This window comes from Leuresthes tenuis, unplaced genomic scaffold (assembly GCF_036924035.1).
Source record: "Leuresthes tenuis unplaced genomic scaffold, fLeuTen1.0.hap1 SCAF_56, whole genome shotgun sequence".
Classification (NCBI taxonomy): domain Eukaryota; kingdom Metazoa; phylum Chordata; class Actinopteri; order Atheriniformes; family Atherinopsidae; genus Leuresthes; species Leuresthes tenuis.
The window spans coordinates 80,429-92,405 of NW_027325410.1; the positions used below are offsets into that span (position 1 = coordinate 80,429).

Here is an 11,977-nt window from a genome sequence, read left to right on the forward strand (position 1 = left end):
CCCCATAGAAAACTAAAAGGTGGAGCGGAAGTCTTCGGCTGCAAGAAGGTGTGAATGTCCGACTATATTTGGTGAAAAGCAGGTGAAGCAAGGTCTGAATGCCCAACCTTACATCATCAAAAGCGAGATCAGAGGTTTTTGGCTGCAAGAAGGCCATAGTTTGCCAAAAGCGGGTAAGGTGCGAATGACCGACTAAATATCAACAAAAGTGGGGGCGGAGGTCTTCGGATGCAAGTGGGTGTGAATATCCCACCATACAAGTATGGTGGAGAGGAAGCTGTGAATGGCCGACCATAGTTTGCAAAAAGCGGGTGAGAAAAGGTGCGAATGTCCAACCATACATGATCGAAACAGGGTGTTTGGCTGCGACAAGGTGTGAATGTCCACCCATAATTAATGAAAAGCGGGCAACAAGTAGGTTCGAATGCCATACCATACATCATCAAAAGCAGGAGTGGATGTGTTCGGCTACAAGAAGGTTTGAATGTCCGAGCATAGTTTGTAAAAAGCGGGTAAGAAAAGGTTCGAATGCCCGAACATACACCATCAAAAGAGGGAGCGGAGGTGTTCCGCTGTAAGACGGTGTGAATGTCCGACCATAGTTGGTAAAAAGTGGGTATGAAAAGGTGCGAATGCCCAAATTCGGCTGCAAAAAACTGTGTTCGGCTGCAAAAAGGTGTGAATGTTCGACTAAAGTTTGTAAAAAGCGGGTAAGACAAGGTGCGAATGCCTGACAATGTATGATCAAAAGCGGGAGCGGAGGTGTTCAGCTGCAAGAAGGTCTAAATGTCCATAATTAATTGCTAGAAAACATGAAAGAAAATTTTCGAAAATCAATCCGCACATGATCATAAGTGGGAGAGGAGGTGTTCAGCTGCAAGAAGGTGTGAATATCCTACCATAATTGCTGAAAAATGTGTTAGAAACGGTAAGAATCCCGGACCATACCTCATCAAAAGCTAGAGAGGTGGTGTTCGGCTACAAGTAGGTGTGAATGTCTGACTAAAGTTCAAATATATTAACAAAAGCGGGAGGAGAGGTCTTCGGATGAGTGGTTGAGAATTTCCAACCATAATCTATAAAATGCGGTGAAAAAAAAGGTGTGATAGAAACCTAAAAGGTGGAGCGGAAGTGTTCGGCTGCAAGAAGGTGTGAATGTCCATCTATAGTTGGTGAAAAGCAGGAAAAGCAAGGTCTGAATGCCCAATCTTACATCATCAAAAGCGAGATCAGAGGTGTTTGGCGGCAAGAAAACAGGTAAGGTGTGAATGACCGACTAAATATCAACAAAAGTGGGGGCGGAGATCTTCGGATGCAAGTGGGTGTGAATTTCCCACCATACAAGTATGGTGGAGAGGAAGCTGTGAATGGCCGACCATAGTTTGCAAAAAGCGGGTGAGAAAAGGTGCGAATGTCCAACCATACATGATCAAAAGAGGGAGCGGAGGTGTTTGGCTGTGACAAGGTGTGAATGTCCACCCATAATTAATGAAAAGCGGGCAACAAGTAGGTTCGAATGCCCAACCATACATCAACAAAAGCAGGAGTGGATGTGTTTGGATACAAGAAGGTTTGAATGTCCGAGCATAGTTTGTAAAAAGCGGGTAAGAAAAGGTGCGAATGCCCGACAAAGTATGATCAAAAGAGGGAGTGGAGGTTTTCGGCTACAAGGTTTGAATGTACGACCATAGTTTGTAAAAAGCGGGTAAGTAAAGGTGCGAATGCCCGAACATACACCATCAAAAGAGGGAGCGGAGGTGTTTCACTGCAAGAAGGTGTGAATGTCCGAGCATAGTTTGTAAAAAGTGGGTAAGAAAAGGTTCGAATGCCAGAACATACACCATCAAAAGAGGGAGCGGAGGTGTTCCGCTGTAAGAAGGTGTGAATGTCCGACCATAGTTGGTAAAAAGCGGGTACGAAAAGGCTAAAATACCCAACTCTACACAATCAATAGCGGGAGCGGAGTTGTTCGGCTAAAAGAAGGTATGAAAGTCCGACCATGGTTTGTAAAAAGCGGGTAAGAAAAGGTTCGAATGCCAAAATATACACCATCAAAAGCGGAAGCCGAGGTGTTCGGCTGCAAGTAGGTGTGAATGTCAGATCATAATTTGTAAAAAGCTGATGAGAAAGGTGTGAATGACCAACAATAATTGCTGAAAAATGTGTTAGAAAAGGTAAGAATGCCGGACCATTCATCATCAAAAGCGGGAGAAGAGGTGTTCGGCTGCAAGAAGCTGTGAATGTCCAGCCATAATAACTCAAAAACGGGTAAGAAAAGGTAGTATTGCCAGACCATAAATGATCAAAACAGGGAGCGGAGGTGTTCCGCTGTAAGAAGGTGTGAATGTCCCACCATAATTGGTAAAAAGCGGGTAAGAAAAGGTTAAAATACCCGACTGTACACAATCAATAGCGGGAGCGGAGTTGTTTGGCTACTAAAAGGTGTGAAAGTCCGACCATGGTTTGTAAAAAGCGGGTAAGAAAAGTTGCGAATGCCGGACAATGTATGATCAAAAGAGGGAACGGAGGTTTTCGGCTGCAAGAAGGTCTAAATGTCCAACCATAATTTGTAAAAACCGGGGAAGAAAAGGCTCGGAAGCCCGACTATACACCATCAAAAGCGGGAGCGGAGGTGTTCAGCTGCAAGAAGGTCTGAATGTCCATCAATAATTGCTAGAAAACATGAAAAAAAATGTTCGAATATCCAACCGCACATGATCATAAGTGGGAGAGGAGGTGTTCAGCTGCAAGAAGGTGTGAATGTCCACCCATAATTCCTCAAAAATGGGTAAAAAAAAAAGGTGCGAATGCCCAACCATACATCATCAAAAGCAGGACTGGATGTGTTCGGCAACAAGAAGGTTTGAATGTCCGAGCATAGTTTGTAAAAAGCGGGTAAGAAAAGGTTCGAATGCCCGAACCTACACCATCAAAAGAGGGAGCGGAGGTGTTCCGCCATAAGAAGGTGTGAATGTCCGACCGTAGTTGGTAAAAAGCGGGTAAGAAAAGGTTAAAATACCCGACTGTACACAATCAATAGCGGGAAGGGATGTGTTCGGCTACAAGAAAGTGTGAAAGTCCAACCATGTTTTGTAAAAAGTGGTTAAGAAAAGGTGCGAATGCCCGACAATGTATGATCAAAAGAGGGAGCGGAGGTTTTCGGCTGCAAGAAGGTCTGAATGTCCAACCATAATTTGTAAAAACCGGGGAAGAAAAGGCTCGAAAGCCCGACTATACATCATCAAAAGCGGGAGCGGAGGTGTTCAGCTGCAAGAAGGTCTCAATGTCCATCAATAATTGCTAGAAAACATGAAAGAAAATTTTCGAATATCAAACCGCACATGATCATATGCGGGAGAGGAGGTGTTCAGCTGCAAGATGGTGTGAATGTCCACCCATAATTCCTGAAAAATGGGTAAAAAAAAGGTGCGAATGCCCAACCATACAACATCAAAAGCAGGTGTGAATGTCAGATCATAATTTGCAAAAACCTGATGAGAAATGGTGAGAATGCCCGACTATACACCATCAAATGCGGGAGCGGAGGTTTTCGGCTGTGAGTAGGTGTGAATGTCCGACCATACTTGCTGAAAAATATGACAAAGCAGTTTTCACTTGGTTTGAGTGAAGGAATTCATTTTCTATCAAAATCCGAAATTGTGTAGAACTCGTGGAAATAAGTTTATTCTCGGATTCCTAAAGGTTTAGTGTTGTTCTTTGGTATACTGCAAAGTAATACTTTCTATTTTGTTGAAACCCATTCAGACATGGATAAATATGAAGGACAAAGCAGTTTTAACTTGGTTTGAGTGAAGGAATTCATTTTATATCAAAATCCAAAATTGTGTAGAACTGGTGAAAAGAAGCTTATTCTCGGATTCCTAAAGGTTTAGTGTTGTTCGTTGGTATACTGCAAAGTAATACTTTCTTTTTTGTTGAAACCTATTCAGACATGGATAAATATTAAGGACAAAGCAGTTTTAACTTGGTTTGAGTGAAGGAATTAATTTTATATCAAAATCCGAAATTGTGTAGAACTGGTGATAAGAAGCTTATTTTCGGATTTCTAAAGGTTTAGTGTTGTTCTTTGGTATACTGCAAAGTAATACTTTCTTTTTTGTTGAAACCTATTCAGACATGGATAAATATGAAGGACAAAAGCAGTTTTAACTTGGTTTGAGTGAACGAATTCATTTTATATCAAAATCCGAAATTGTGTAGAACTCGTCAATCGACGCTTATTCTTGGATTCCTGAAAAGGTTTAGAGTTGTTCTTTCCTATCCTGCAAAGTACAACGTTCTTTTTTGTTTAAAGCTATTTAGACATGAATAAATATGAAGGACACAGTTTTAACTTGGTTTGAGTGAAGGCATTCATTTTATATCAAAATCCGAAATTGTGTAGAACTCGTGAAAAGAAGATTATTCTCGGATTCCTAAAGGTTTAGTGTTGTTCTTTCCTATCCTGCAAAGTACAACGTTCTTTTTTGTTTAAAGCTATTATGACATGGATAAATATGAAGGACAAAGCAGTTTTCACTTAATCGGTTTCAACAAAATAGAAAGTATTACTTTGCAGTATACCAAAGAACAACACTAAACCTTTAGGAATCCGAGAATAAACTTATTTCCACGAGTTCTACACAATTTCGGATTTTGATATAAAATGAATTCCTTCACTCAAACCAAGTTAAAACGGCTTTTTCCTTGATATTTATCCATGTCTGAATCGGTTTCAACAAAATAAAAAGTATTACTTTGCAGTATACCAAAGAACAACACTAAACCTTTAGGAATCCGAGAATAAACTTATTTCCACGAGTTCTACACAATTTCGGATTTCTATATAAAATGAAATCCTTCACTCAAACCAAGTGAAAACTGCTTTGTCATATTTTTCAGCAAGTATGGTCGGACATTCACACCTACTCACAGCCGAACACCTCCGCTCCCGCATTTGATGGTGTATAGTCGGGCATTCTCACCATTTCTCATCAGGTTTTTGCAAATTATGATCTGATATTCACACCTGCTTTTGATGATGTATGGTTGGGCATTCGCACCTTTTTTTACCCATTTTTCAGGAATTATGGGTGGACATTCACACCTTCTTGCAGCTGAACACCTCCTCTCCCGCATATGATCATGTGCGGTTTGATATTCGAAAATTTTCTTTCATGTTTTTTAGCAATTATTGATGGACATTGAGACCTTCTTGCAGCTGAACACCTCTGCTCCCGCTTTTGATGGTGTATAGTCGGGCTTCCGAGCCTTTTCTTCCCCGGTTTTTACAAATTATGGTTGGACATTCAGGCCTTCTTGCAGCCGAAAACCTCCGCTCCCTCTTTTGATCATACATTGTCGGGCATTCACACCTTTTCTTAACCGCTTTTTACAAAACATGGTCGGACTTTCACACCTTCTTGTAGCCGAACACATCCCTTCCCGCTATTGATTGTGTACAGACGGCCATTTTAACCTTTTCTTACCCGCTTTTTACCAACTACGGTCGGACATTCACACCTTCTTATGGCTGAACACCTCCGCTCCCTCTTTTGATGGTGTATGTTCGGGCATTCGAACCTTTTCTTACCCGCTTTTAACAAACTATGCTCGGACATTCAAACCTTGTAGCCGAACACATCCAGTCCTGCTTTTGATGATGTATGGTTGGGCATTCGCACCTTTTTTTTTACCCATTTTTGAGGAATTATGGGTGGACATTCACACCTTCTTGCAGCTAAACACCTCCGCTCCCACTTATGATCATGTGCGGTTTGATATTCGAAAATTTTCTTTCATGTTTTCTAGCAATTATTGATGGACATTCAGACCTTCTTGCAGCTGAACCACTCTGCTCCCGCTTTTGATGGTGTATAGTCGGGCTTTCGAGCCTTTTCTTCCCCGGTTTTTACAAATTATGGTTGGACATTCAGACCTTCTTTTAGCCGAAAACCTCCGCTCCCTCTTTTGATCATACATTGTCGGGCATTCGCACCTTTTCTTACCCGCTATTTACAAAACATGGTCGGACTTTCACACCTTCTTGTAGCCGAACACATTCGCTCCCGCTATTGATTGTGTACAGTCGGGTATTTTAACCTTTTCTTACCCACTTTTTAGCAACTACGGTCGGACATTCACACCTTCTTATGGCGGAACACCTCCGCTCCCTCTTTTGATTGTGTATGTTCGGGCATTCAAACCTTTTCTTACCCGCCTTTTACAAACTATGGTCGGACATTCAAACCTTCTTGTGGCCGAACACATCCACTTCTGCTTGTGATGATGTATAGTTGGGCATTCACACCTTTTCTTACCCATTTCTCAGTAATTATTGGTGGACATTCAGACCTTCTTGCAGCTGAACACCTCTGCTCCCGCTTTTGATGGTGTATAGTCGGGCTTTCGAGGCTTTTCTTCAACGGTGTTTACAAATTATGGTTGGAAATTCAGACCTTGCAGCCGAACACCTCCGCTCCCTCTTTTGATCATACATTGTCGGGCATTCGCACCTTGTCTTACCCGCGTTTTACAAACCATGGTCGGACTTTCACACCTTCTTGTAGCCGAACAACTCCGCTCCCGCTATTGATTGTGTACAGTCGGGTATTTTAACCTTTTCTTACCCGCTTTTTACCAATTATGGTCGGACATTCACACCGTCTTACAGCGGAACACCTCCGCTCCCAAATTTGATGGTGTATGTTCGAGCATTCGAACTTTTTCTTACCCACTTTTTACAAGCTATGGTCGGACATTCAAACCTTCTTGTAGCAGAACACATCCACTTCTTCTTTTGATGATGTATGGTTGGGCATTCGCACCTTTTCTTACCCATTTTTCAGGAATTATGGGTGGAAATTCACACCTACTTGCAGTCGAACAGCTCTGCTCCCACTTTTGATTATGTTTGGTTGGATATTCGAACCTTTTCTTAACTGCTTTTTACAAACTTTGGTCGGACGTTCACACCTTCTTTCAGCCGAACACCTCCGCTTCCGCTTATGATGGTATATATTCGGGCATTCGAACCTTTTCTTACCCGCTTTTTACCAACTATGGTCGGACATTCGCACCATCTTACAGCGGAACACCTCCGCTCCCTCTTTTGATGGTGTATTTTCGGGCATTCGCACCTTTTCTTACCCGCTTTTTACAAACTATGGTTGGACATTCAAACCTTCTTGTAGCCGAAAACCTCCACTCCCTCTTTTGATCATACATTGTCGGGCATTCGCACCTTTTCTTACCCGCTTTTTACAAACTATGCTCGGACATTCAAACCTTCTTGTAGCCAAACACATCCACTCCTGCTTTTGTTGATGTATGGTTGGGCATTCGAACCTACTTGTTGCCCGCTTTTCATTAATTATGGGTGGACATTCACACCTACTTGCAGCCGAACACCTCGGCTTCCGCTTTTGATGGTGTGTATTTTTGCATTCGAACCTTTTCTTACCCGCTTTTTACAAACCATGGTCGGACTTTCACACCTTCTTTTAGCCGAACAACTCCGCTCCCGCTATTGATTGTGTAGAGTCGAGTATTTTAACCTTTTCTTACCCGCTTTTTACCAACTATGGTCGGACATTCACACCTTCTTACAGCGGAAAACCTCCGCTCCCTCTTTTGATGGTGTATGTTCTGGCATTCGAACCTTTTCTTACCCACTTTTTACAAACTATGCTCGGACATTCACACCTTCTTGCAGCGAAACACCTCCGCTCCCTCTTTTGATTGTGTATGTTCGGGCATTCAAACCTTTTCTTACCCGCCTTTTACAAACTATGGTCGGACATTCAAACCTTCTTGTGGCCGAACACATCCACTTCTGCTTGTGATGATGTATAGTTGGGCATTCACACCTTTTCTTACCCATTTCTCAGTAATTATTGGTGGACATTCAGACCTTCTTGCAGCTGAACACCTCTGCTCCCACTTTTGATGGTGTATAGTCGGGCTTTCGAGGCTTTTCTTCAACGGTGTTTACAAATTATGGTTGGAAATTCAGACCTTGCAGCCGAACACCTCCGCTCCCTCTTTTGATCATACATTGTCGGGCATTCGCACCTTGTCTTACCCGCGTTTTACAAACCATGGTCGGACTTTCACACCTTCTTGTAGCCGAACAACTCCGCTCCCGCTATTGATTGTGTACAGTCGGGTATTTTAACCTTTTCTTACCCGCTTTTTACCAATTATGGTCGGACATTCACACCGTCTTACAGCGGAACACCTCCGCTCCCAAATTTGATGGTGTATGTTCGAGCATTCGAACTTTTTCTTACCCACTTTTTACAAGCTATGGTCGGACATTCAAACCTTCTTGTAGCAGAACACATCCACTTCTTCTTTTGATGATGTATGGTTGGGCATTCGCACCTTTTCTTACCCATTTTTCAGGAATTATGGGTGGAAATTCACACCTACTTGCAGTCGAACAGCTCTGCTCCCACTTTTGATTATGTTTGGTTGGATATTCAAACCTTTTCTTAACTGCTATTTACAAACTTTGGTCGGACGTTCACACCTTCTTGCAGCCGAACACCTCCGCTTCCGCTTATAATGGTATATATTCGGGCATTCGAACCTTTTCTTACCCGCTTTTTACCAACTATGGTCGGACATTCGCACCATCTTACAGCAGAACACCTCTGCTCCCTCTTTTGATGGTGTATTTTCGGGCATTCGCACCTTTTCTTACCCGCTTTTTACAAACTATGGTTGGACATTCAAACCTTCTTGTAGCCAAACACATCCACTCCTGCTTTTGTTGATGTATGGTTGGGCATTCGAACCTACTTGTTGCCCGCTTTTCATTAATTATGGGTGGACATTCAGACCTACTTGCAGCCGAACACCTCGGCTTCCGCTTTTGATGGTGTATATTTTTGCATTCGAACCTTTTCTTACCCGCTTTTTACAAACCATGGTCGGACTTTCACACCTTCTTTTAGCCGAACAACTCCGCTCCCGCTATTGATTGTGTAGAGTCGGGTATTTTAACCTTTTCTTACCCGCTTTTTACCAACTATGGTTGGACATTCACACCTTCTTACAGCGGAACACCTCCGCTCCCTCTTTTGATGGTGTATGTTCGGGCATTCGAACCTTTTCTTACCCGCTTTTTACAAACTATGCTCGGACATTCACACCTTCTTGCAGCGAAACACCTCCGCTCCCTCTTTTGATTGTGTATGTTCGGGCATTCAAACCTTTTCTTACCCGCCTTTTACAAACTATGGTCGGACATTCAAACCTTCTTGTGGCCGAACACATCCACTTCTGCTTTTGATGATGTATAGTTGGGCATTCACACCTCTTCTTACCCATTTTTCAGTAATTATTGGTGGACATTCAGACCTTCTTGCAGCTGAACACCTCTGCTCCCGCTTTTGATGGTGTATAGTCGGGCTTTCGAGGCTTTTCTTCAACGGTGTTTACAAATTATGGTTGGAAATTCAGACCTTGCAGCCGAACACCTCCGCTCCCTCTTTTGATCATACATTGTCGGACATTCGCACCTTGTCTTACCCGCGTTTTACAAACCATGGTCGGACATTCACAGCTTCCTCTCCACCATACTTGTATGGTGGGATATTCACACCCACTTGCATCCAAAGACCTCCGCCCCCACTTTTGTTGATATTTAGTCGGTCATTCACACCTTACCCGTTTTCTTGCAGCCAAACACCTCTGATCTCGCTTTTGATGATGTAAGATTGGGCATTCAGACCTTGCTTTTCCTGCTTTTCACCAACTATAGACGGACATTCACACCTTCTTGCAGCCGAACACTTCCGCTCCACCTTTTAGGTTTCTATCACACCTTTTTTTTCACCGCATTTTATAGATTATGGTTGGAAATTCTCAACCACTCATCCGAAGACCTCTCCTCCCGCTTTTGTTAATATATTTGAACTTTGGTCAGACATTCACACCTACTTGCAGCCGAACACCACCTCTCTAGCTTTTGATGATGTATGGTCCGGCATTCTTACCGTTTCTAACACATTTTTCAGCAATTATGGTAGGACATTCACACCTTCTTGCAGCTGAACACCTCCTCTCCCACTTATGATCATGTGCAGATTGATTTTCGAAAATTTTCTTTCATGTTTTCTAGCAATTAATGATGGACATTTAGACCTTCTTGCAGCTGAACACCTCCGCTCCCGCTTTTGATCATACATTGTCAGGCATTCGAACCTTGTCTTACAAACTTTAGTCAAACATTCACACCTTTTTGCAGCCGAACACAGTTTTTTTCAGCCGAACTTGGGCATTCGAACCTTTTCATACCCACTTTTTACCAACTATGGTCGGACATTCAAACCTTCTTGTAGCCGAACACATCCAGTCCTGCTTTTGATGATGTATGTTCAGGCATTCGAACCTTTTCTTACCAGCTTTTTACAAACTATGCTCGGACATTCAAACCTTCTTGTAGCCGAACACATCCACTCCTGCTTTTGATGATGTATGGTATGGCATTCGAACCTACTTGTTGCCCGCTTTTCATTAATTATGGGTGGACATTCACACCTTGTCGCAGCCAAACACCTCCGCTCCCTGTTTTGATCATGTATGGTTGGACATTCGCACCTTTTCTCACCCGCTTTTTGCAAACTATGGTCGGCCATTCACAGCTTCCTCTCCACCATACTTCTATGGTGGGATATTCACACCCACTTGCATCCGAAGACCTCCGCCCCCACTTTTGTTGATATTTAGTCGGTCATTCGCACCTTACCCACTTTTGGCAAACTATGGCCTTCTTGCAGCCAAAAACCTCTGATCTCGCTTTTGATGATGTAAGGTTGGGCATTCAGACCTTGCTTCACCTGCTTTTCACCAAATATAGTCGGACATTCACACCTTCTTGCAGCCGAACACTTCCGCTCCACCTTTTAGTTTTCTATGGGGCATTCACACCTTTTTTTTCACCGCATTTTATAAAAACACCACAGGAACACCGTATTGAGGCTTTGTTCTGACCGCTCATTCGGTGTCGCGTTTCTTTCAAGCAATTCGCCTGGTTAGCCCGCACTCGGCTCGCTCCCAGAGCCGTGTTAAAGTCTACTGCGCATTCACTCTCTTTTCTCAGCAGACTAAAAGAAAGTTTCATCTTGGGCTCCCTAAACCTCCATCCTGCACCGCTGTTTGCTTTTTCACAAGAGCAGAGGAGAGCGCACCGTTCCCAGGGGCACTACAGTACCGGGTCGATGCTTGGAGTGAACGGAGCAAGCTCCTTTTTCAACTCCTATTGATACAAATCCATTTAATATGTAGTCCTCGCATAGAGGACACATCAGACATTAAACTGATAAGAACAGATACTACACTTGATCTTAGCCAAAAGGCCGAGAAGCGATAACTGTCCACTGGTTCACGTCCGAGGGCCCTTCCTGGCACAATGCGCACTTGTAGCGGTGTTCTTTTTATGGCCATAGTGTCACTTTGCACCTCGGCCCACCCGCTGCACTGAGCACTCTTCAGCCCTTTTAAATGGTATAACTTTACACTACCGCACGCTCCAGCGAGCACCATTCAAGCAACAACTTTGCACTCCAGCTTCGAACATTGGCACAGTCGCAACAAGTAAGGCGACTCTACTCAGAGAAGTCACTCTGCACAGTAACAAGATTTCTTTTGCACAGACAGAAAGGGCTTCATCCGCAAAGGTAAAGCCTGCCAAAAATAGAAACAACTCATTAGTGCTGCTCAACGTTGTACTTTGCAGTAAAAGAAAGAGCAAATCTAAAGATTCAGGAATCCGAGAATAAGCTTACTTCCATGAGTTCTTCACGATTTCGGATTTTGCTATAAAATGAATTCCTTCACTCAAACTAAATTAAAACTGCTAAACCGCTAATCTGTTACATGCAAGGCAGATGTCAAATTCACCGAAATAGGATCTAAGGGTATTTGGCCAATCGAGCTGTAGCAGCTTCGGTAAAAGAGTATAAGTTGA

The 11,977-nt window shown here is 43.0% G+C and overlaps 1 non-coding gene across 1 annotated transcript; it reads right to left on the reverse strand.

Moving 5' to 3' along the window:
- Positions 1–11,187: 11,187 nt before the first annotated feature.
- LOC140285775 (U2 spliceosomal RNA) lies at positions 11,188–11,378 on the reverse strand. The gene has a single exon (XR_011910728.1). It is a non-coding gene; the product is annotated as a U2 spliceosomal RNA (small nuclear RNA).
- Positions 11,379–11,977: the final 599 nt, after the last annotated feature.